This window comes from Microplitis demolitor, chromosome 10 (genome assembly GCF_026212275.2).
Source record: "Microplitis demolitor isolate Queensland-Clemson2020A chromosome 10, iyMicDemo2.1a, whole genome shotgun sequence".
Classification (NCBI taxonomy): domain Eukaryota; kingdom Metazoa; phylum Arthropoda; class Insecta; order Hymenoptera; family Braconidae; genus Microplitis; species Microplitis demolitor.
Window position 1 is genome coordinate 14,592,585 of NC_068554.1, and position 25,295 is coordinate 14,617,879.

General features: G+C 29.0%; 1 protein-coding gene across 2 annotated transcripts in view; it reads left to right on the forward strand.

Moving 5' to 3' along the window:
* Positions 1 to 3,633: 3,633 nt before the first annotated feature.
* The window catches only part of LOC103569156 (venom metalloproteinase 2), a 79,623-nt gene continuing 57,961 nt past the window's right edge, over positions 3,634 to 25,295 (forward strand). For both annotated transcript variants that reach the window (XM_053742517.1, XM_053742518.1), the window contains exon 1: positions 3,634 to 3,788. The gene's annotated coding sequence lies outside the window, so the exon portion shown is untranslated. The remainder of the gene's footprint in view (positions 3,789 to 25,295) is intronic.

Genomic DNA, 25,295 nt, shown 5'->3' on the forward strand with positions numbered 1-25,295 from the left:
TTAACACCGTTGGCATCTTATAGTCAGGGCTCAAAACCTGCTTTTGTTGCAAATCCGACATAACAATAAGTAAGAAAAATTAATAAAATTAATAAGAAATTATCTCTGGAAAAAGTATAAAAGGGTTCGTGGTCGCTGAAAAATAAATAGGAAGAATTAAGTGAATTAATGAATTTATAATTAATTAATTAGAGGAAATAGTTAAAGAAAAGTATTAATAAAATTAAGAATAAATCTTGCGAGAACCAAGTACCTGAAAAGAAGTACGTGATAAAAGCTAAAAAAATTGGCGGAACTGCGTGGAATAAATTGGTAACGTCGCGATCATTGTGTTATTAAAGTTAAAAGTTATTGGCGAAAAAAATTAAGGAAATGAATAATAATCAACAAAGTGGGAAAAGGAAAATAATTAATAAATTAATTAATAATTATATAATTCTTCAAATTAATTAATTTATTTATTGCGGAAAATTATTTCAACTCAGAGTGTGTAAATAAAGTTAAAATTATTGAGTGAGTGTGTGAGTGAAATAGAAAAGGATTTTAGTGGAAAATTTAGTAATTAAGTATCGTGAAGGTTAAGCGATTTTTAACAATTGTGCGTGTGAGTGTGTGAGAATGCCAAAGGTAGTTGGCTAATTTAGTGGAAAATTTAGTAATTAAGTATCGTGAAGGTTAAGCCATTTTTAACAACTGTGTGTGTGTGTAGAAGTGCCAAAGGTAGTTGGCCAATTTTAATCAAGAAATTATTGCGGGTTAATAAAATAAGGTTTTAATAAAGGTTCATATAAGGTTTAAAGGTTATATAAGGCATTAGGTTATAAGGTTTATAAAAAGTTATAAGGTTTAATAAAAGTTATAATGTATAAGTTATAAGGTTTAATAAAAGTTATAAGGTATAAGTTATAAGATTTATAAAAAGTTATAAGGTTTAATAAAAGTTATAAAGTATAAGTTATAAGGTTTATAAAAGTTATAATATATAAGGTTTATAAGGGGTTATAAGTGAATAGTTATAAAGGTCAAACAAAGGTTAAAAGGTTATTGGAAAATAAAAAGGTTTAAAGTGTCAATCAGAGAAGTAAATTATTTATAAGTTATCTTTCCTCATCCTTCTCTTACAATTAAATAAATTACACCGACCCTGACGATCTAAGATCCGGTTCTGGTAGGCCGTTATCACTTCCAGTGGCACCCTTAAAAAGGTAATTTAAGGACGACCAGAGTAACAGCATAGCCCTGTTATAGTGTAACTAAAATTCATTTATAAGTAGTAACGTTTGAGAAAAAAATTCTAATACGTGTTTTTATTCCTGGCGAATAAATGTGTCTCTCTCTCTAGTGTATGTAGAGTTGTTTCAAGCATATTTGATTATTTAAAATGAATATATTGTTTATTCATAATGTATGGAAATTTAATTCTTCATAATTAACTTTACCATTCATTTGTATTAAGAAAATTTGGACATTGGTTGGCCCTGCGGGCCAGCCCCAAAACTTTCCGCTGTTTTCGTCTAAGAGCTCGGAAACTAGTATAAATACATTTTCGGGCACGAAAATACCTTTATTTTTCTTCTTTTATGAGCTTTTCAAGCTCGAAAGGGTTACGTTTCATATCAAAATTAAAAAATTTAGAATCCAAAATAATGAATGAATAAGCGTTTTTCATGTATTTATTCACAATTATGTTCAATAATTTTCTAAAAAATTAGTATTTCCGTAATACGTTATATCTGTAACATGTAAGTATATCGTGGTACGTGCGTACCTGACGATTTTTAAGCAGTCACTTTCAATGACTTACATAAAGAAGAACATATTACTTTTGAGAAATATTGATCAGTAATTATGATGTTATTCGATGAAGAAAGCAGATATAGATTATGCATTTATTATTCTGACGACGATATCTTTCGAACAGATTATCTTATTGGGACGTCCTCGGTAGCGATTGAATGTTTTGATCGAGTTTTAGAGCTGAATAGATTTTGGAATTGATTGATCCAATAGTTTTCAAGATATAAAAAAAAAAATTTATTATTTTGTATTTCTTAAATATCTCAGAGTCTATTTTGCTTAATGATATTAAATTTTCTGGAAATCTAAGTTTAGAAGGAATCTTTCAAATGCCGCAAAATCCATCTTAATCGGCTTATTCAATAGAGAGATATGAGAGGTTCACATTCGCACACACACACACACACACACACACACACACACACACACACACACACACACACACACACACACACATCCTAGCACATTTAAACGTCAAGATATGGTGAAAACCTGATTTTGGAAACTCGGGGTGGAACCAATAACTTGCCTAATTCGTTAAAAATCGTCGATTTCGTTAGAAGGAAGTTAAAAAATATCTTAACTATAATTATATAATTTTTTCAGTGCAGAAGGCGATTTATTGTTCACTCAGAATTACCAAGAATTGCATGATAAATCAGGGGGTAGTGTTAAAAACTTGAATTAATTCCCTACAACGCTTTTTCATTATTTTATGGGAAAAATTTTTTTTTATTTTAATCATCCGTTAGAAGTAAGTACAAAAAGATGACTTTTTTGGTTTTTCAGGGTCAACTGACAGACCGTTTTTTTGTTTTCTTGAACTCTTTTGGCATATTTTGGAATTGGTTTTTTTTCTTTTTCCCTCACATTTACTGAGTAACCTACGTAAAAATGAAAGAAAAGTTAAAAAAAAGGACGGTCTATTGAAATTGATTTTTTGTCATATCAACCGTGGAAGTTGAATTTTCAAATAACATGCAGAGGGCGCGAACTATACGATTTCTGGCAATCTATAGTTTAGTTAACTTTCCTCGAACTAGTATCGAAAAGTAACTTCTCTCTCTCTATATGTCTCTACATTCTTACACAACTACTAAAATACGCTATAGATGAGTCGAATTATCTTTTAATTCGACAAACGCCCGCTAGGTAGAACTTTCAAATTAAATAAACAGTAATTAAACATTTTTGACTGTTTCTCTCGCAAATTCAACTTGTCACGTAACGATTCAAATTATTTGATTTTATTTAGTTTTAAGTTAATTATTTTAATTATAAATTTAAATTTGAATCGTTACGCGGGCATTCCGCCATTTCGCCGATGAGACGGCAGTCCGTACACGGTGCTCGCGCATGCGCGAAGGGTATGAGAGAGCACATGTGTGATTTAATTTATTTTTATTTTTATAATTTATGATTTAAGCACAAACGCGTGACTTTTGTTTGTTTTAATTATGTATTTATAATTTTGAATTAATTGGGGTGCATAATCCAGCATTATATTATGCCCCAAAAATTGACAACCCATTACTTTGTTTAAACTTGTCATCCCACTGATGACGTGAATTGATGTTTATTATTTGGGTTACTATTATTTAATTCATTATCCGATATGAAGGATATAGAGTAATAGTTCATATATTTAATTAATTAATTATGTACCATTCAGTTGTCTGTGGATTTATGGTTTATATTTTATATTTATTTAATTTAAGTAAGGCCCAGGGCTGACAAATGTAATTATAATAAAAATTAAGGGGACAGTAGTGTCATGTGTGCGACGACCAACAGGTGGAGGTTGAGACAATTAAGTTAGAAAGATACGGACAAGCGTTGTGTACGGACGTGATTTTTGTTGTTGCAATAAAGTTTCTCTTTTTTTTGGTTAAAATAAGTAAAGTTTACCGGGTGAATAAATTCAAACAATTAATTACCTTACTTCATTTACAATATTGATTATTATTTTTGCTGATTATTGCTGATTTTGAGTAAGTACTTTGTATTTATTTCGCTGGATAATATACTTTCACGTGCTAGCCTCCCCCGGTAGTTGTTGGTCGCCGCGGAGAAAATTATTCATCTGCAGTTATTACATATTTACTGAATGATACACGAGAGAATTATTATTGATTATCATTAAATATTATTTCGTATGTTGGTGAAAATTTTTGGTAATTAAATACATATTCATATTAAAAGCATACGCAACGTCGTGAAACGTTGCCGGTATATATATATATATATATATATATACCCATACCCATTGGTAGTGTAAATAGCTATACGATACACGCTGTACTTATAAATTCCTCAGACACTGATGTCAGCACTCGGATGAAAAATTCCCGAGTTAATATAATTATTATTTTTCTATTTTATTTAGAATATTTGTATAAGATTATCAATTATTATTCACGTTAATTATTATTTAAGATAATTGCATAGCATTATAATTATTTTATTTTGATTATATGTACCCCAGCGGTAAAAATTATTAACGAGATTTTATGCAAAAATTATTATTTAACTTTATATGTTATATATTTATAATTTGGTAGTACCGAGAAATTTATCCTTTTGAGTGTGAGTGAGGAAAAATTCCGTGTCTTTCTCTCTCTCAAGCGTGTTGAGAGATAAAATAAAGTAAGATTATTATTATTATTTTTATTGTCGTCTGGAAAATTTGAGTGAAAATAATTGGTTTCTTTTTATTTAATATTAAAATTACTAGTGTTGATTAAATTAAATTATATTTATTCTGGGTTGAATTTATATAATGTTATTATTTTTTTATAACCACCAAGTGTCATTATTGGGGTTAATTTAACAAAACTATTGATTGTAAAACATTATCAATTATATTGCTTATTGTTTAAAATTAAATTACGGAAACCAACAGCTGTCGGGGAAAATTTAATATTTATTTTCCCTGGGTCTTTTCCTGCTACTTAATTTCATTCTTCTGGTTTATTTATTATTTGTAATATAACTATTTATTATATATTGACTATTTTTCTTTTTCTTATTATTATTATTCATTTTATTTTATTTTCCTCAATTGTTTGTCCGCTTTGTCGTGTGTCACTTGCTCGGATTTCCCTTGCAGATTTTCCCCCTGAATTAAATTTTGTCCGTTTTGGGATAAACGGTCTGGCGCCTGCGTGCACTAACCCAGCCTGAGGAGCTGGTTCAGGCACTCCAAGAGTTCATTATTTATAATTTCATTGTTGTTTATAACTTATTATTTATTTTAATTTGGAGGAAACATTTAAAATCATTCATTTATTATTATTTATTATTTTTATTTTCACACGTGGGTGACCGCATACGGTTTACCGGTTAATCCGCGTCTCCGTCGCGGAAATTAATTACGGTATACGTTATAAACTTCCGCCGTCGATATGACAATAAATTTTTTGTTCGATATTTTATGCTCAAAGGTAGGAACCCTGACAGACTTGAAGTGCAGGCACGCGTTTGAGGCTATGGATACATTCTTATCAAAACCTCGTACCATATCCAGTCTTGCTAAGAATGCGCCCATAGCCTCAAACTTGTGACGTCACTTCAAACCGTCAGAATTCCTACCGTTCCGCATATCCCTGATTAAAAACTCCGATTGAAACTGATTGAAAACGTCCTATCAGATTTAATCGGAAATTTCTGATTGACATTTAATCAGTTTCAATCGGAAACTTCCGAATGATTCTGATTGAAAGTTAATCAGAAATTTCCAATTGACTTTTAATCAGTTTTAATCGGAATCATTCGGAAGTTTCCGATTGAATCCGATTGAAACTGATTAAAAGTCAATCGGAAATTTCTGATTGACTTTCAATTAGTTTCAATCGGATTTAATCAGATATTTCCGGAAGGTTTCGATTGTAAATTAATCAAAAATTATCGATTCCCGGGAAAAAATAATTTTATATATTATTAAATGGTAAAAAATTAAAAAATCAAATATATTAAAATCTACGTTGAATCTATATTAACAATTAGATTTCATGTCATGAAGTAATATAGGATATACTATATTACCACCAAAAATGGCACTTGTCACTCTGTCACAGAACAGAGGAGTGCTCGTGTCAGAATTGCTTCCAAGTCTGGAATACAATACGTCTGAACTACGTTTCTTACCAGGGACACTTCACAAGTGGTAGGCGCTATCTAGTGGCGAGCACCGAACTACTCCCAATGCTATTACCTAGGACTGGTGAATTTCCTCTCCTCTACATATATCTTTTCTCCTAAGAAATTTTTTTCTTGGTTCAAGCAACTTTTTTTTCTATTAGTTGGAGCATACAAAAATCCTTGCGTTAAAAACCCCCCACGAAAAAAATTTATTTAAAAAATATAAGTTAAAATACAAAAAATATATTTTAGAATTTATAAAAAATCAATCAGAAAACTATTTTTTTAAGAGCTTGACATAGAAATGAAAATAACTAGAAAAAAAAAGCGAAATTTTAAAAAACTTTATTCATAATAATTTTTGAGAAATGAAATTACCTACAAAAAAGTTTCTATGAGATTTTCTGATAAAACTGATAGTTTCGCCGGAAAAGTAAGAAGATCCCAAAATTTTCTATAAATTTGACTTTAAGCTCAAATAACTTTTGAACAGTTAGATTTATCAAAAAATGATGAGACTTTTGTTGTAGAGCATTCAATATCCTACAAAAATATCTATCGTGCATAATAATTCGTTGATTGGCTTGTAAGTTAGAAAATTCTAAAAAATAAAAAGTTTTTTCCCGTGTTATTTAAATAGAAAATAGAAAAATTGATTGACGCAAACCGTAGTATTATTATTAAGAGCTTGGATTGGTACCGAAATTTTTATTTTTAGGTAGACTGTCAATTTTGGGATACCAAAAAAAAAAAAATTTTTTTTTTTTAACTATCTTAATATATATATAATTTCTTATTGATGTTTCCTTTTATTTTTGTGATAGTTTTAAACTCAATCAATACAGTTTTTTAAAAAAAGTTTTTATATAATCCTGAAAAATGCTTGTTTTAACTTTTTATAAAATTGATTAAATTGGAAAGACAGATAAAATTCTATACTCGGATATTTTAAAAATTGCTGAATTAATGATAAATGGAATTCATATCTGCCCAAATTTTAATAATTATCAATACTATCTGAATTGTTATTTTACGATTGAATCCGATTGAAACTGATTGAAAATTGTCTGTCGAATTTAATCCGAAAATCTTCGATAAATGAATTATTATTTTCTGATTGAATCTGATTAAAACTGATTGAAAATTTTCTATCGGATTTAATCGGATTCAATCGGAAAATAATCGATAGATAAATTATTATTTTCTAATTGAATCCGCTTCGTTTGAAACGAAATTTTTTTTTTCTAGCCGATACAAAAAAATTTTGTTGTTTATATTGAGAAAAAAATTCCCTGAAAATTTCAGCTCTTAAATTTAATTTAAAGTACTTTTTCTCGAGTATCAAATTTTTCCATTCAAAAAGTATATTAATTGAATAACATTTTTTTAAAATTGCTATAACTTAGCCAGATTTTAAGCTATCATTTTGAAACCAGTTTTAATTTGCAGAGAATTTGTTGAATTTGAAAGTCTATAAAACAAATTGCTCTAACTCGATTTATGTCGATTCTATCTGCTCCGAAAGTCTATTTTTCACTTGTTTCATATAATTTTGTTAATAGTGAAAAAAAAAACGGCTCATCGTACGAAAAAGATGCATAGCACCCATCTTTTAGAAAATTTCGTCCTCTACAGAATTGTTTATTATACTATCCTGCTAAAAAAATCCGAGAGATTCTTATAGCTGTATGTATAAGGCCCTATACTTAACCATACAGCACTTCTCATAGAACTCATTCATTCTCATAAAATCTCTATGGAAACGTATGAGAATCTATGAGATTTTCTAAACAGGGTGATATCGCTAAAGTGCACTGTTTATAAGATACAATCAGTAGAACATTCTACAGTAAAAAGGATTTATACTATATTAAGCTTACAATTTTTATACTGTCTAATGTTAAACTACTCGTATCTCATAGATAATACGCATACCCCTATTAAAAATAAACGAGGGCCGCCTCGTCTGTCATCTACCGTTAGCATTGATTCTAGCGACGCTAGCCTCAATTCAGTGCCTCGTTTCATTTTTACTAAGGACTTTAGCTATATCTAGCTCATCAGAAAGATAGTTTAAAATCAAGTAGAACATTCTAAACGGAGAAATAAAAAATTGATCAATCGGGATAAAATCGAGAAATAAATTATTATTTTCCAATTGAATCTGATTGAATTTTTCTCAATCAGATTTAATCGGTTTCAATCGGAAAGTAGTTTTTAAAAAATTATTATTTTCCGATTAAATCTGATTAAAACTGATTGAGATATTTCAATCGGATTTAATCAGATTCAATCGGAAAATAATCGAAAATAAAAAATATTTTTTTCCGATTGAATCTGATTGAAATTCAATCGGAGGCCTCAAACGCTCCCGAACATTTCTGATTGAAAATTCGTTTCCGATTGAAACTGATAGAATTCTGATTTAGTTTCAATCAGATTCAATCGGAGTTTTTAATCAGGGTATATTTGTATGCAACCGAATAATTTTGAGGTCCAAAAAAAAAAAAGTTATAATTTCAACCCTGACGTTGACTTTTATTTTTATCTACAAATTAAATACTGACTTTAGAGAGAAAAAAATTATTTTGATGCTTAATATTACATTGAAGCTCAATTTCTCTGTACATTGTCGTTATACGAATTTTTATTACAATAATAATTTTTTAAAAATTATTATTTTCTGATTGAATCTGATTGAATTTTTCTCAATCAGTTTCTATAAGATTCAATCGGAAAATTAATTTTTGAAAATTATTATTTCCTTATTGAATCTGATTGAAACTGATAGAGAAAAATCCAATCAGTTTCAATCAGATTCAATCAGAAAATAAGTTCTTAAAAATTATTATTTTCTTATTGAATCTGATTGAAACTGATAGAGAAAAATCCAATCAGTTTCAATCAGATTCAATCAGAAAATTATTTCTTAAAAATTATTATTTCCTTATTGAATCTGATTGAAACTGATTGGATTTTTCTCTATCAGTTTCAATCAGATTCAATCGGAAAATAATTTTTTAAAAATTATTATTTCCTTATTGAATCTGATTGAAACTGATTGGATTTTTCTCTATCAGTTTTAATCAGATTCAATCAGAAAATTATTTCTTAAAAATTATTATTTCCTTATTGAATCTGATTGAAACTGATTGGATTTTTCTCTATCAGTTTCAATCAGATTCAATCGGAAAATAATCGAAAATTAAAATTATTTTTTTCTGATTGAACCTGATTGAAACTGATAGAAAAAAATCCAATCAGTTTCAATCAGAAAATACTAAATATTTTTTTCTGATAGAATCTGATTGAAACTGATAGAAAGTCAATCAGGACGCTCGAACGCTCCCGAACATTTCTGATTGAAAATTCGTTTCTGATTGAAACTGATAGAATTCTGATTGAGTTTCAATCAGTTTCAATCAGAGTTTTTAATCAGGGATGTATCGAAAATAACTATATCTAGTCGTTTTTTAAAAATTTCAATAAATACAAAAAAAAAATTTTCTCATTCTTTCGTTCACGGTTTCTCTTGAATGAATGAACGGATTTTGATGGCTGAGATTGCATTCGCCGTGGCATATAAAGTTTTAGAGCTGATTAGATTTCGGAATTGATTTATCGAGCACTTTAAAAGTAATCTAAAAAAAACATTTTTTAAAAAATTTTATTTTTGGAATATCTTGGAACGCACTCTACCGATCAAGTTTAATTTTGTCACCGCTTTTAGATATTAACAAGCAGCGTCGAATGACACAATGATGATCAAAATCGGTTTATCCGTTCGAAAGCTACAGACATTTACCTACGTACATACACACATACATACACTCGGGCATCATCGTGAAATTAGTCAGGATACTGCCTAGAATCTCAAAATGTCAAGATCTGATAGAAATTCGGTTTGCGAAAATCAGACCAAAATCAATAACTTCTCGAATTTTTGAAAATTTTCAATTTCCTTAGCGGGAAGTTTAGATAAAAAACAATTTCCACAGCCCGTGAGCCCTGAAAAAAGAAAAAAATTTAGAAATTTTTTGTCTCGCGGTATTTCTCATGTTTGCGAAATATCCGTAGCTCAGGAATTATTTTACTGAGGATGCACTGAAACTAGAGATTTCAAGCTTTAAAATTATTTTCTTTTTTGTACCTTGTCATGTTCAATTAATTTTTTTATTAATTTATTTTATTTTATAAATAAATTTACGAAACTCCTCTTTACAAAAGCACGCGAAAACGCAGCGTCAGTTTTACCACCATTTATGCGTATGAAAGTAGCACGACGATTTTTGCAATAACGATTGACGAATAAATAACAACTTGTCGTCATTTTCCACCAATGACAACAATGACAACAATTTAATTACTCCCATCAAACATCAATCTAAAGTTTTTAAATAGCCTGAGCACCATGGCTCAGGGCCTTAGTTGTTGATCAAATTTTCAGATCTCGAGTCCTACGATCCGCGTAATACGGAGTCGTGGTTGTTGATCAGATCTTTAAATTTCGAGTCCTAAGGTCCGCGTAAACGGCGTCGATAGCCCGTAATCTTATGGCAAAAATCTGTCCTAGAGAAAGCAATAAGTAACCGTCCTCAATAAAAAGTACTAGGCCGATATCATATCGTGTAGCGGTATTATTTTGTTAACAGCGGTTTATCTTATATTTAAATTCAGTTAAGTTGTAAATTGATAAAGGTACTAGGCCGATATTTTTATATCGTGTAGCGGTATTATTTTGTTATTTACAATTATTATAAAATTCAGTCCGGCTCGATCGAATAGTGACACAAAAAGCAAGTGTAATTATTTTCCGATCTCGGGTCGAGATAATCTGCGCATAGAAAGCCATAAGGCTAAATAAAGACGCATATGTTAAAAATAATAATAATCAATTAAATGGTTTTACAATTTTTAATTTGGAATGTAATTTGGAATGATTTCAGGAGACTTGGCCTTATAAAAAGTTCAGACTCATGGTCTGATCATAATGTAAATTTGAATGAATTGAATGATTATTTTATTAATGCAGCTAACTTCTCTGACTTTTCAGCCGGAAGTTTAGCATTTGATTATGTTTACCTAAATAAATGTATCTTCAAATCTAACAGCAGATTTTCTTTTAGATTTATTGATAATTTTGAAGTCAAAAAGGCAATTATTAGATTAACTTCCAGCTCTACTGGTCCAGATGGATATGAAATCAAATTGTATAAAATAATGATGCCGCACCTTCTGCAGCATTTTACAAATTTGTTTAATTTTTCGCTTACATTAGGAGTGTTTCCAACAGCTTGGAAAAGATCGTATGTATTACCGCTACCGAAAATACGTAACCCCGGAGAGTATTCTGACTACAGACCTATATCTATACTATGTACCTTGTCAAAAGCTTTAGAGCGTTGTGTGTATAATCAAGTTAATGATTATCTAATAAGTAATGGTATTGCTGATGAATTTCAGACTGCATTTAAACTAGGTCTCAACACACAGGATGCTATAATAAAATTCTGTGATGATGTTCGCTTAGGTATGGATAGCTCTATGATAACTATAGCTATATTTTTTTATTTCAGTAAAGCTTTTGACTCCGTAGTATTTGAAATCTTGATTTTTAAACTTAAAGCTTTGGGTTTTGATGAAAATGCATGTAATTGGTTTGAATCATATTTAAAAGACCGTTGGCAAGCTATTCGTATTAGTACTGGTCAGAAATCTAACTGGAAAGAAGTTTTTCGTGGTGTTCCTCAAGGAAGCGTATTAGGTCCCCTTCTTTATTCTATTTTTGTAATTGATTTAGGTCTTATACTTTGAAAATGTAAGCACTTGTTCTATGCTGATGATCTTGTCATTTATTTAAGTTGTAGAATAGGAGATATTACTGAATGTACTAATATTCTTGAAAAAGAAATTGTAATTATTGCTGAATGGTGTGCTAAGAATGGCCTTAAGTTAAACTTTAATAAGACAAAAGCTGTAATTTTTGGAACTTCACAGAAGCTAGCAAATCTCAAATCAATATCTGTTCCAAATATCTCCGTGGATGGTCAATTAATAAATTATCATAAGTTTGTCAAATACTTAGGTATTATACTAGAAGATACGTTAACTTGGTCGCAACAGATCACTGAAATGTGTAAAAAAAGCATGAGAACTCTTGCTCAGCTAAAAATGAATGGTAATATTTTTAATCGAGAAATTAGAAAAAAGCTTGTTACTACTTTAATATTTCTTATATTTGACTACTGTGCAGCAATCTTTACTGACATTGAAAGTTCTTTTTATCATGTCTTATATATAAAGCCTTGTATTTAAATCAAAAACCTCTAATAGCTAAGAACTTACGTTTACTTGGAATTCGTTTACGGAGAGGGGAAGCTCGTCAAGATCTTCTTGTAATACCAAATTGTCACAGTACTAAATATGACAATTCTTTCTTAATTAGTGCAATTAAAGTATGGAATGCCTTGCCTGAACACTGTACATCGCAACCGACGTTTTTGGACTTTAGAAAGTCATGTTATGAACATTTTATATTTGATTTATAAACTATTGATTGTTTTGTTGATGGTTGTGTGTATCGTATATCGTATTAATTATATTGTATTAATTATAGTTAACTATTATATGTAAACTTTTTGTAGCATTATATAGCATTTATTAAACTATACTATTTTGCATTTGTAAATGGATGGCCGCAAGGAGTTATTACTCCATGGCCAATGAACAATAAATAATAATAATAATAATAATAATTTTTATAAGTGAAATCCATTGTAACAATTATAGTGTATAAGTGCTGCAATTGAAAAGTTGAATAAAAAACTAAAGATCACAATCTTAACCTAGTGAGTTCATTTGAAAATAGCACATAAGACTTTATCCTACAACCCCAGCCGCGTTCATTCAACCAAATCCATCCGGAGGAGGCCGAGTGAGCTGCAGAGTTCTGGAGGGATAAAAGCCTGCCGTGTTAGAAGAAAGAATCAGCTCAAGGTAAGTGAGAGACAATATTAAAATCTTTGCTTTCTGTTGATCGAGTAATAAATGCAACGTAACCAAGCTCGAAGGCGTTTGGGTTCACACTCTTCGAAAAACCCACATTAAATAATAAATATAGGAAGTTAAAATCTTCCTCGTATTCTTTATTGTTGTCCGCAACCTCCATATCGCTCGTTAAATTTTTCTATCGCTACCAAGGGAGAAATCCCGGATAATTAATTTAAATCAAAGCGGCGGACATAACAACCTTGAGTTACAGCCGTGCAAAAATCACTAAAAAATTAAAAAATTTTTTCTTTTTCTTCAATTCTTTGCGTTAGCATAGAAAATGATCTCTGATATCGTAGCGTTGAGAAATATTCAATGTTAATGAAATAGATTAAATACTTCCTTAGATTATCCAAGAATACGTGCGTCGATAATTCATAAGAGTAAATTGATTATTCGCAATGTAACGGGAACATGTGATGTGCACATGTTAGGTATTTCTAAAACATTTTTGTTTTATTCAACGTCAAAAACTCTTAGTTGTCTGAATCTGGAATAAACTTATCCAAGCAAAATATTGTTTTTTATGCTAAAACAAAAATTCCTGCTAAGTTTGAGCTCTTAATTCCAATACTAAGTACTTTCCATTTGGTTTCCAAGATTTCCCATTTAAAATACACGTAAATTAGATTACTTTTTTTTTAACTTTCTAATACTCAGCTGCGTTTTATGATATCGATGCGGTTTTGGACGTAAATTGTAGGGCGATTGGTGTTCTTCAAAAGTGCTCATAGTAACTTAGCTGTAATTCCTGCTGTTTCACTTGTGTCCATTGTGGAAGTCATTTCTTCTATGAGTCAATTTGCTAAAGTCCATAGTTTCTAAGTTATAGGAATTGTAATAATTTAAAAAATAAAATATCAATTGTCATTGTTTTTTTGACTATTGTATTTTTCAAATTATTAAAATTCCTATAACTCGGAAACTATGGACTTTAGCGACTTGACTTATAAGATTTTTTTTTGCAGGAAATAAAATTTCCTACAAAATTTCTTCGAACATTTTCAGTGTACTTTCATTGGTTTACGTTCTGCAAGCCAATAAAGGTCAATTTCATAGGAAAAATTACTTCCTCACACGGACAGAAATTTTTCATGGATACTATTATGCTGTATGGTCGATTCAACCATACCGTATGGTCGATTCGACCATACCGTATGGTAGCAAGGATTTTTCATTCGTTTAAAAATTGTAAATACAGATGATTTGACCATCACGGGAATAGTAACATTCACTATAGTCATTGCGGATGAGCCTATGTCAGTATTGGCGTCAAGCCCATACTGCTTGGCGGTATCTACAATGCTTCTGGTAGATAACGCTATTCAATATTGTCAAATTACTTATGTTAACATTGTAGTATTACCAAAGTTTATTTGATTCAAAAAATAGGTTATATCCCCCATGAAAAAAATTTATAAAGAAAATATACTTTTCATACAAAAAAAATGTATTAAAAATTTATAAACATATAAAAAATATACTTTAAATAGCTAACCTTTGGCCGATTTTCATATATATTTTAAATATTTTAAATATGTTAAAAATTTATCTTAGAATATATTAAAAATACATATATAAAAATATAAAAAAATTATATTAACAATATATTAGAAATATAAAAAAATACAATTATGGAAATGTTAAAAATACATATAAAAATCATATTTTTATTGAAACCAGCAACCTAAGAAAAAAATATATAAAATTTATATAAAAAAATGTATTTCGATGTGGATTTTTTATATTTTCATAACTATAACTTCTATGTACTTTATAAAGATATATTGAATTAAGATATATTTTTAATGTATTTAAAATATAAACGAAAATCGGCTAAAAGTTAACTATTTAAAATATATTTTTATATATTTTTAATACATGTTTTTTATATGAAAAATTTGTTTTTTATATTTTAACATATATTTTTTTTATAAACTTTTATCATGGAGGTAATCTTTGTTGGTTTGTAGTCTTTAAAAATACTGTCTATTAATGTTATAAAATTGGACTTAATGTTTATAAATCTGAAATTTTTTTAAAACAAAGTATTAATGCATGAATATTTTACCCGAGTCGGGTGTTTACTCGTATGTTATTAATATTTATTATTTATGTATTGAGTGCATCATTTTTTTTTATTCTCGATGAAAACCCCTCAATGAGATTCAATGGAAATTGAAATATTATGCCTCATTATTTATATTAATTGCTTTAAATAATAAAAATATTTTTTTTTTATAGTAAAGTTAGCGTTCAAGGTATGAGGGATCATTTTTTGTAAAATTAAAAAAATTAATTAAAAATTCAAAGATAAGTTTTTTTTTTCTTTCAAATTTATGTATTTATATTTATTTTATTTGATCAGTGTATCATAACATTGACATATAGATTATACAAAAAAACTTATAGCTAACTCGAAGTATTAATATTAATTATATCCAGCGCTTTGGTATATAACTTTTTCCATTTCCGCCTATTACACATTTTACCATAGTACCAAACTTCAAATCAGAATAAAATAAACAAAACCAGTTTTTGTGATCAAGAGTAACTTCATATCCTTGATAGTGTTCTTAAAAAAAATATTCTTCAATACGAGTGACGACTAAAATTAATTTTATAGTAGATTCCAAAAATATATAATGATTATAATAGAATAATGGTCCATTTTCGGAGGGCATAATTAATACTGTACTTTTCATCAATTCTTGGCCCATATATTTTACAAATGAGATACTTGAAACGTTTTTTATTCCAGTAGGAAGGAATGGTGCGAATAAGTGAAAATTAGGTACTGCTTGAAGATTTTAAATTTTGGATATTGGACCGGTTGTAAAAGAATGAGTTTGATTATTTGAGTTTCGGAGTAAATGATAAAATTTTAATTGACTCTTAACAGCTACTGTGTGACAGACATTAACGCGACTAATCGAACTACAGGCTACAATTTTTCCTTTTCTGCGTAGTTTTTCGTAGATAGAGCACTCCATATTTCCAATCATGTAAATAAGTACATTATCTATGTATTCTCAAAATTTGAATATGACCCGACGTCTAGTTTTTTAGGAAAAAAGATTTAAAAATGACGTTTCTAAAGTTCTTATACATAGGCTCTTATGGCGGACAAGCTCCCGTCATGACTTGTTCGATTATTTTTATTATTAACCTCCAAAGTTTAAGAAATGAAAAACCACATGCCATAAACTTGAATATTTTGCGAATATGATAATATTTTAACAATATAGTGTTACTTTTGTAATTATTTAGATAATTCAAGTTAAACTTTATTATTTAATCTCGTTCATCGACAGAGATACATATTATTGAGGGTTTGGCAACGTCGCGGAAGCAGCTGAGAGAAAAAACAAAGATAGAAATACATTAATAAGAGAGACGAGATTAGAAATAAATTTTCCCGCTTTATTTGAATATTGATGTGTAAGAAGTTAGAGCGCGCTGTTGCCACATCTTTTTATTAAATCATATGAGTCAAAAATAACCAAGTCATTCCATTACTTTTTTTAATTAAATAAGTAATAAATATTAATTTATGAATTCGTTATGTTATTATAAATTAAAATAATGAATTTTTATAACTATTAGGAGAATTTAGCAAACAAAAAAATTCAAACACTACTTTGACTCACTAGTTGCGGTCGAACCTCCTTAAATTTAAGGCAACTTGGAAACAGTACCAAAAGCTTTCGTAGATTCTCCGAAACAAGAACTTTAAAATAAGCTATAGTACTTTTATAAAGAGCTTTAGCTGTTGTAAAGTCAACAATTTTTTTCAGCAAGATAATTAGTGACTAGTGGTCGTCATTTTCAGGAACTAAATCTCCTAATATGAGATTTATATTGCGTACGAAACATAACATTTCAGATGAAGATAGAATGATACACTCATTTTTAATATGATTATGGGTAATATCCGGTGGCTTATTACGTTTTTCGATTGGGCCATAATCAAACCCTCGCATCCTGTTATTGAACGTTTCTAAAGTAAAATTATTTTTTTTTTTAAATGTAAGTATTTAATATTTTACCCAAATCATATTGACACACTCCTTCCAGTATGTCATGCATAACGTCAACACACATAGAATCTATAATACTATATCCTATCAAATCATTAAAGCAACTTGGACTTTTAATGCCTGTTGAATCAAATTTTTTGGTTTTTATTTGATTATCATACTGGCTTTGTGTCCTAAGTAAAGAATCATCGACTTCGTAAAAGTCTTTTATTTGACTTCGATTAATTAAACAAAATATGCAACAGTGATTTCCCGAAAAACTGGTAATAAAACCATGAATCGCATAGACAGCAAGATTATCACCAACAACGGTGAGTAATGCAAAATAAATAGTTGTTTCCGATGGAGTTTGTTTAAATATTATCAATCCAGTTTCTTGAAGCTTTTTCAATTCTTGTAATAATGGAGATAAAATTGTTTTGTAATTGAAATCTTTTTCATCAAGAGAATTGAAAAGTAACACGACGAAAATATTTTCCAATTTCGATTGAAGACTAGGAGGTAAGCATGGGATACTTGCATAAACAGCACCTGTCTTTGCCAGGCCTCTATGGCTTCCTAAATGATTATTCGTTTCATAATTGTCATGATATACCACCAATGGTAATACAAATTTATCTCCAAATGATTTTTCTTTTGCTTTCCATAGATCTCCTTGTACAACATTTTGAATTAGTAGTGAGTCGTCTGATACACTATTTAAATATTCTTTAATACTGTCAAAAATATTTGAAAGTTCCAAAAAATTTTTTGACGTCTTACTTAATGAAATAAATTCAATTGTAACTGGAATTTTGACAAGAGTGGTACTTCCTTTACTGTTACGGTAGTCCTCTCTTTCTGTAGATTTTATTGTTTCTGGAGGAATGTATGTACCGTCTTGTTTGAAAGCTTCTAATCTTTTGTATTCCGTTGTTAAATCTTTGAAAGAATCAATCAAAGTATCATAAATTGTTTGAAAATGATATAAATTTTCCGGTCTTTCACTAAAGTCTTCTAATCGTTGGAACAATCCTGTTATAAATGTATTCAAAGGATAATTTTTGAATAAATTTGAACAGCTATCAATAATGTTCTACACACGATTACGAGACACGTCATCATAACTGTACAGATTGGACATTGACTGTTCGGTCATATTATCACTTAAAAGTGGTAAATTAAAAAAGTTATCATATCTTCCTGCTAAATCCATATTAAAACTATTTAATACCGTAGTTTTATTAAGTAAAAATATTAATGATCTAACTCTAAATTATGAATATTACAAATATAGAAAATCTTTTAACAATATAATATTAATGCTATTACTGGAAATATCCGTAGTTTTTTTTTTTCAAAGTTTTTATTATAAATAGTTAAGAGTAACTCTTAAATATTATTTAATAATATAATTTATGATGCGATCGTTAATGCTTACACAAAAAATATAAAGGTATTTCAGCAATATCTAGCATTAAGTATCACTGTTGATATTAGGTTCAATTTAAGTAAATATATAAATCTGATAAGGGATTTAAATTTCAATATTCATATGATGATTAATGTAGTCCATCATTTTCTTCATTTTAGCAGGGTATTTGTTACCAACAATCGAGATACCAAATGAAAATTTTTGAATAAATACCCATACACTGTAACACGACGTTGGGAACTCGAAATTACACGTATAAAAGATTTCAAAATTAACAATAAGAGCTTTCAGAGGGTCGTCAACTTTATATTTACAACTGTCTACTACGACATAAAAACTTGTAAATTTTTCGGGCCCTCCGACAAACAACATATACGGTTGCACATTTTTTTCTTCATTAAAAGCCGCAGACTTTTTTTTTCAATGTACTCATTAATTTGAGTTTCAATCTTTAAAAAAAATTACATTTAATTAATGAAAAATAAATACAAACACATGTGAGTATGACCATAATATTTACCTTGACATTTGCAATAAAATCGCTTACTGCATCGGAAACAGCCAATTGCTCACTTTTTTCCAAAGTTTGTTTTGGAGATTCACCTGATGGATTTTTTCTTTTTTTCTTAGATTTTTTTAATGCCGGAGGCTTAAGATTTGTATTTTTAAGCATATGAGCTAATAATAGAAGTAGTATTATTTTTTTATTATCTAAAAAATAATAAATAATAAATATTAATTAAAATTCATAAATAAATCGATATCGATAAATTATATATAAATTTAAATTAACCGTCAGATAGACTTGGAATCATTAAAAGTAGTTGTTGAGCTGTAGGATTGGATTTTAATTGAGGATCAATTTTACAATACTCTCCGATAAATTTGCATAAAAGTGGCCAATTTCTTTTGACACGATCATCTGATACATTTGGCTGAATTTTTTGAAAATCAAGGTGAATCTGTAAGGATTGAAAATGGACAGATAATTAAACCGTTTATCAAAGTGTAGTCAAAATAACAAATTATAATATTCATTACCAGAGTTATCCCATTCTCTTGTTTAAGGCATTCATACAGTGAGTGGAGTGGCGTATCTGTGTGTTTGCCTTGTTTTAAAAAATTCAACCGTTCATCGAAAGTTTCATCCCAGTATTGTAAAACTTTGTCCCAGTGTTCGACGTTTTCTTGAAGCCACTGAATTTTTTCAATACTCTTATCTATAGTTATGTATATAAAGATATTAGTAATTAAATTGCTTAATAATTATAAGTATTTGTAAATGAAAAAACTATAAAAATATACCATCTGTTAAAGCTATAGATATGTTGTTTTCTAAAGGTTTCGACTTAGACTTCAAAATTCTAGCATCTCGTAAAATTTTTTGACTAGGTTGTATCGTTTCCACAACTTTCCAGAGGGGTTTACCCTAACACCATCTACTTGACAATAAGGTGTATAATAAAGCCCTGAGTCTTCATTAAACTGAGCTTCAATTTCGTTTGCTAAGCTTATGAAACGATCTTTATCAATTCGAAAAAGAAAAAGATTTGGGTTTGACGTATATTTTTATTGCTACGTTATGATTAATGATCAATGTTAGTTATATTTCTATTATTTCATTAAAAAATTAATTAATACAAGTATGAAGATAATTAGAAAATTTATATAATGCGAGATTAATTGGTGAGTAAGCAGTCGAGATATAAGATAAAAAATTGGAAGAAGGCAATAAAGATTTCAAATAGTACAAATACTACAAATGATTTTGAATAACTACGATAAAATGACAAATGTTGTAGATTAACAACAAATAAATTATCAACGATTCAATTGAACAGTATTAAATAATAATATCTTAGCCAAATATATTATTTTGAAAATTAAAAAAAAATTTGTCAAGAAATTATTGCTTATTACCGTCCACTTAATCATAATTATCAATTTCTTTTATCAAACCTACACAAATTTCTCTAACGGTTGCTTTCCAGCTTCAAAATTTGCGTCTCGTAATGCAATATTCACTTCACGTTCAATTATTTTCTTTACCAATAGCGATCATATGTCGTCAAATAAAAATTTTTTTGGATTATTCGCAAACGAGCTCAATATTATCAATCCTTCAACATCACGGCTTAAATAATTTTTTATATTTTCATTTGGATCGTAAAACGTGATTTGTGAAAAGTTAATGATATTATCAATCCCAACGAAGGTATCAGAAGTTATGTTAAGTGGAATGTTTCCCGACACCGACAACAAAACTTCGTCAATAGCTGTATGTAAAATAAAAATTAAAACATAACAAATATGTACAATTTAATTCTTAAAAACAACGATATTAAATGAATAATACTACAAATGGCAACAACAGATATGAAACAAGTTAAAAACAAAAAATTGTCAACGATGAATATAAAAAATATCAAAGTATGAAAATCTCATAAATTATTTTTAATATTCGTGACTATATATATATATATATATATATAAAACAAAAAAAAACACGAAGAAGAAATCATTAATACATGTAAGAAGGACACTTCAATATATTTTACTTGCTAGTGGATAAAACCAAATATTTATTTAACAATTAAACATTATTAAACCTGACAACTAATCGTATAATGTGGACAGTTGATAATAAGTAATATAATAAGGGTAAGAGTGAGAACAGTTAGATGACGTCACGTTGGGCCCTCTTGGAGGGCCCCATTGGAATGCCTCGTCTTCGTGCGCCTCGATGTCCAACTCGCTCTTCTCTAGTGGGGGTGAACCTTGTCACGGGCTGGGGCTAGCTCCTGACGTCAGAGGCTACAGGTCTCAAGATGCCCACCGAATAAAAGGCTCGGTATTCAGGAAAAAGTAGCTTACATACAAATATAAACTTACAGTTTTCTAATGACTGTTTGGTTATGACTGTAGACTAAATTTTGGAAAAAAAATAAACACAGAAGTTTAGGTTAGTTTTTGCTTAGATATAAATAAAAAAAAAATTATTTGATAAATTTTTAATATTATCTCATTTAATAAATTATACTTACAGAATAGTTTTAAAAAAACACAACCAACAATTCACATATATTTTAAATAACAATTATTTTCTAACATACACAAATTTTCTTAAATAATCTAAATTTTGCTGCTTAAAATTAATTATATTAAGTTTTCAGTTAATTGCAAATAACTTACAACTTGTGAGAAATCTCGAAAATTTTCTCGAAGATAAGTTATAGGAAATAAAATTCTCTACAAAAAATGTCCAACAAAATTTTCCCATAAATTTGATGGTTGCGTCAAAAAATAAAAAAAATGTAAAAATTTATCATCAATTCAACTTTAACTTTGAATAATTTTTGGAGAAATAAAAATATCGAAAAATTGTATGAGACCTTTTTTGTAGAGCGTCAAATTTCCCATAAGTATATGTCTTGGACATTTGAAAGTATTGGTCCCACCATGAGCTACGAAATTCCAAAGCTTAAAAAATAAATTTTCCCGTGTTATTTAAACGGGAAATAGAAAATTGCGATGCGGCAGTTCTTAATATTAATATTAAGAGCTCAAACTTTCACGGTATTTTTTTTTTTGGTACAATTAATTATTAATACTCAAGTTCCTTAATAGTCACCAATTTAGCACATAAAATAATGATTGTTGAATTGGATAGAAACAATTTCAGGTACATATTCAATAGTTATTGAAATTTCATATTCTAATGTTACGTAAAAGTACAAAAAATATAAAAGAAATAACTATTGTAGAAAATTTGAAAAATTTTTATTTATAAATTCAGATTAACTACTTTACAATCTTTTTCAAAAGAAGTCACTCTTACTTCTCAAGAATTGTCAATGATAGGTGTAAAAGAATAGTTAATTCAAGTGTCCTTGAAGGTTTTCACAGATTAAAATCATTTATTCAATTTTTTTTAAGTTTTTGAATAAAAGCATCAGATACCCATATTGCTCGGAAAATATAGGGCATTATTTACATTATGCATGACTATCAGTTATGATTTTACTCTGTATACCTTATACATGAATAAAATCATAACTCATAGTTATAAATTTTTCAAATTTTCTACACTAGTTATTTCCTTTATATGTTTTTGTACTTTTACGTAACATGAGAACATAAAATTTCAATAACTATTGAATATGTACATGAAATTTTTTCCATTCAATTCAATAATCATTATTTTATGTGCTAAATTAGTGATTATTAAGGAATTCTTTATCAGGTTCAATGCAATTTTGGGAATATTAAAAAATTTATACCTTAAATACAAGATCGATTCCCTAGTTCAAATTCTCAGGGCTTTTTGGGGCCAGAATAAAGCAACTTTCCTGAAATTTTGAAACAAATCGAAGTTCGAAGAAAAAAGTTCTAGCCATCTAAAAATAGCGATTTTTTAAAATTTGATTGGTTTTAAATAGCTATAGCTGTACAAAATCGGAGGAATAAAGCAGAAACTGGGTCGATTCCACTAAAATATACCTCGACAAAAAATAATAGCTGCTGGTTTAGTCTCAACTTCAAATACGGTACATAGAATAGTAATTTATACATAGGTAAAATTTGACAGAAACAGTTGTTTAGTTGCAAGCTATTATAAGCCCGATATAAGTTTAGACCTAATATCTATTTTTTTTTATAAAAGTAGAAGTCTCACTGAGAAGAATGCCGCTGGGTAGAAGTCTTTAAGTTATATACAAGCTAAGATACAAATATTTGAAAATTAGTAAAGAATCGAATTTTTCAAAAATTAAAAAATTTCTCCAGCGGCCGGCTTGCACATATCGGGCTCAAATTTTCAGGATTGTCTCCTTTTTAGGTGTACTTTCGAGGAAAAAATCAGCATCAAAATCGCCAACCCCAGTGCGCACACTTTCTTCGAGAATTAATGGATCTGCCTATATATATATATATATGTAGCGACGACTCTTTAGGTTTCGATTGAAGCAATCTCTGTCCAAATCGCCACATATCAAACAGTGCAACGTTGTGAATGATAATGAGGAGAGAAGCGATGGAAAAATGTATTTGTGGGGTAAGAGGCGTTTCGTCTAATTATACAATAGCTGAGACTCCACAGTTAGGTGTGTCGATCATATACCCCACCTAAGACGCCGAGTTGGAAGTCACATGTTGGAAATGTCATATATTGAAATAGGTGTAGGGACGAGGTATTGCAAGAGGCACGTTGTACAATGCCATCTCGTAGAGTGAAGCCGAACCACCACATATATATATTAGACTGGACCAAAAAAATCAACTATTTTTTTTTTCTTTCGATACTGTGAAAATATTATTCCTGACGACCAAAGAAAATTATTGTGCAAGTTTGAGCCCTTAATATTAATATTAAGAGGTGTATCGATACAAATATTTGTTTTTTAACGAAAATTTCATTTTTTACCCAAGACTCGTAAATCATCTATCTGAAAAATTTGAGCAATGCATATTCTTAAAGGAAATTAAATGTCCTACAAAAAATCTTTTTCAGTAAATTGACGAAAAACGAGCCATTTCCTTGTAACCATGCCTTAAATATTGATTTGTTTTTTGAATTCTTTGTTTTCATTTTGAATTTTTGTAACTAGTAGAAATATTAAAAGTTTTTCTAGTCAAGATGCATATTTTGAAGAAAATTTAATGCTCTATAAAAAAGGTCTTTTAACATTTTTCGCTAAATTCACTCCTTCAAACGTTATTCAAGGTTGAAGTTGAGTAAAAACGACTTAAATAATCTGAATAAATTTCGAAGGAGTGAATTTAGCAAAAAATGTTAAAAGACCTTTTTTGTAGAGCATTAAATTTCCTTCAAAAATATGTGTCTTGAATAGAAAAAATTTTAATATTTCTAGTAGTTACAAAAATCAAAAATAAAAACAAAGAATTCAAAAAACGAATCAATATTTAAGGCACGGTTACAAGAAAAAGGCTCGTTTTTCGTCAATTTACTAAGAGAGATTTTTTGTAGGAAATTTAATTTCCTTTAAGAATATGCATTGCTCAAACTTTTTAGATAGATGATTTACGAGTCTCGGGTAAAAAATGAAATTTCCGTCAAAAAACGAGTAGTCGTAACGATACACCTCTTAATATCAATATTAAGGGCTCAAACTTGCACAATAATTTTTTTTTGTTGTCAGGAATAATATTTTCACAGTATCGAAAGAAGAAAAAAATAGTCGATTATTTTTTGCCAAGTCTAATATATATATATATATATATATATATATATATATATATATATATATATATATATATATTATAACGGGTTTTTCACCACCGGGGATCTACCGGAGTGAAGTCCGAGTACACTTACTATTTGACAACCTTGTTCAAAATTTTAAAGTTGGGCGCCAGGTGATTTTATAATCACCAAATAAATAATTATCAAAACAAAAAAAAATTCGGCTCAGGGTGGTGGATCGGGGAAAGGTCAGGCAGTTAAAATTACGATAAAATAAGTGATCAGAATTAAACAAATTAATCGTATATTCAATAGACAAAATAACTGATCGGTTTCACACAAATTGTCGGTTACACAAACATAATAAATGCCGTTGTCGGCTTGACTCGATATAAACCAAAGTACAACAAAACGTAGTTGATCGGAAACAGTCAGTTTTGCAAAAAAAATAACAGTCAATTGTCGAAAGAAAAAAAAAACTCGTCGTTTATTTCATCAACACACTCGACGTAGTTCTTAACGAAATACTCGACCGGTGACGTCAGAGTCTTTTACATGGCAAGACTCGGCTGCCGCAACGAATGAGGAGGAGATAATCCGTAATTCTCGGAATTGCTCGATTGGAATAAAATAAAATATAAAATAATATTTT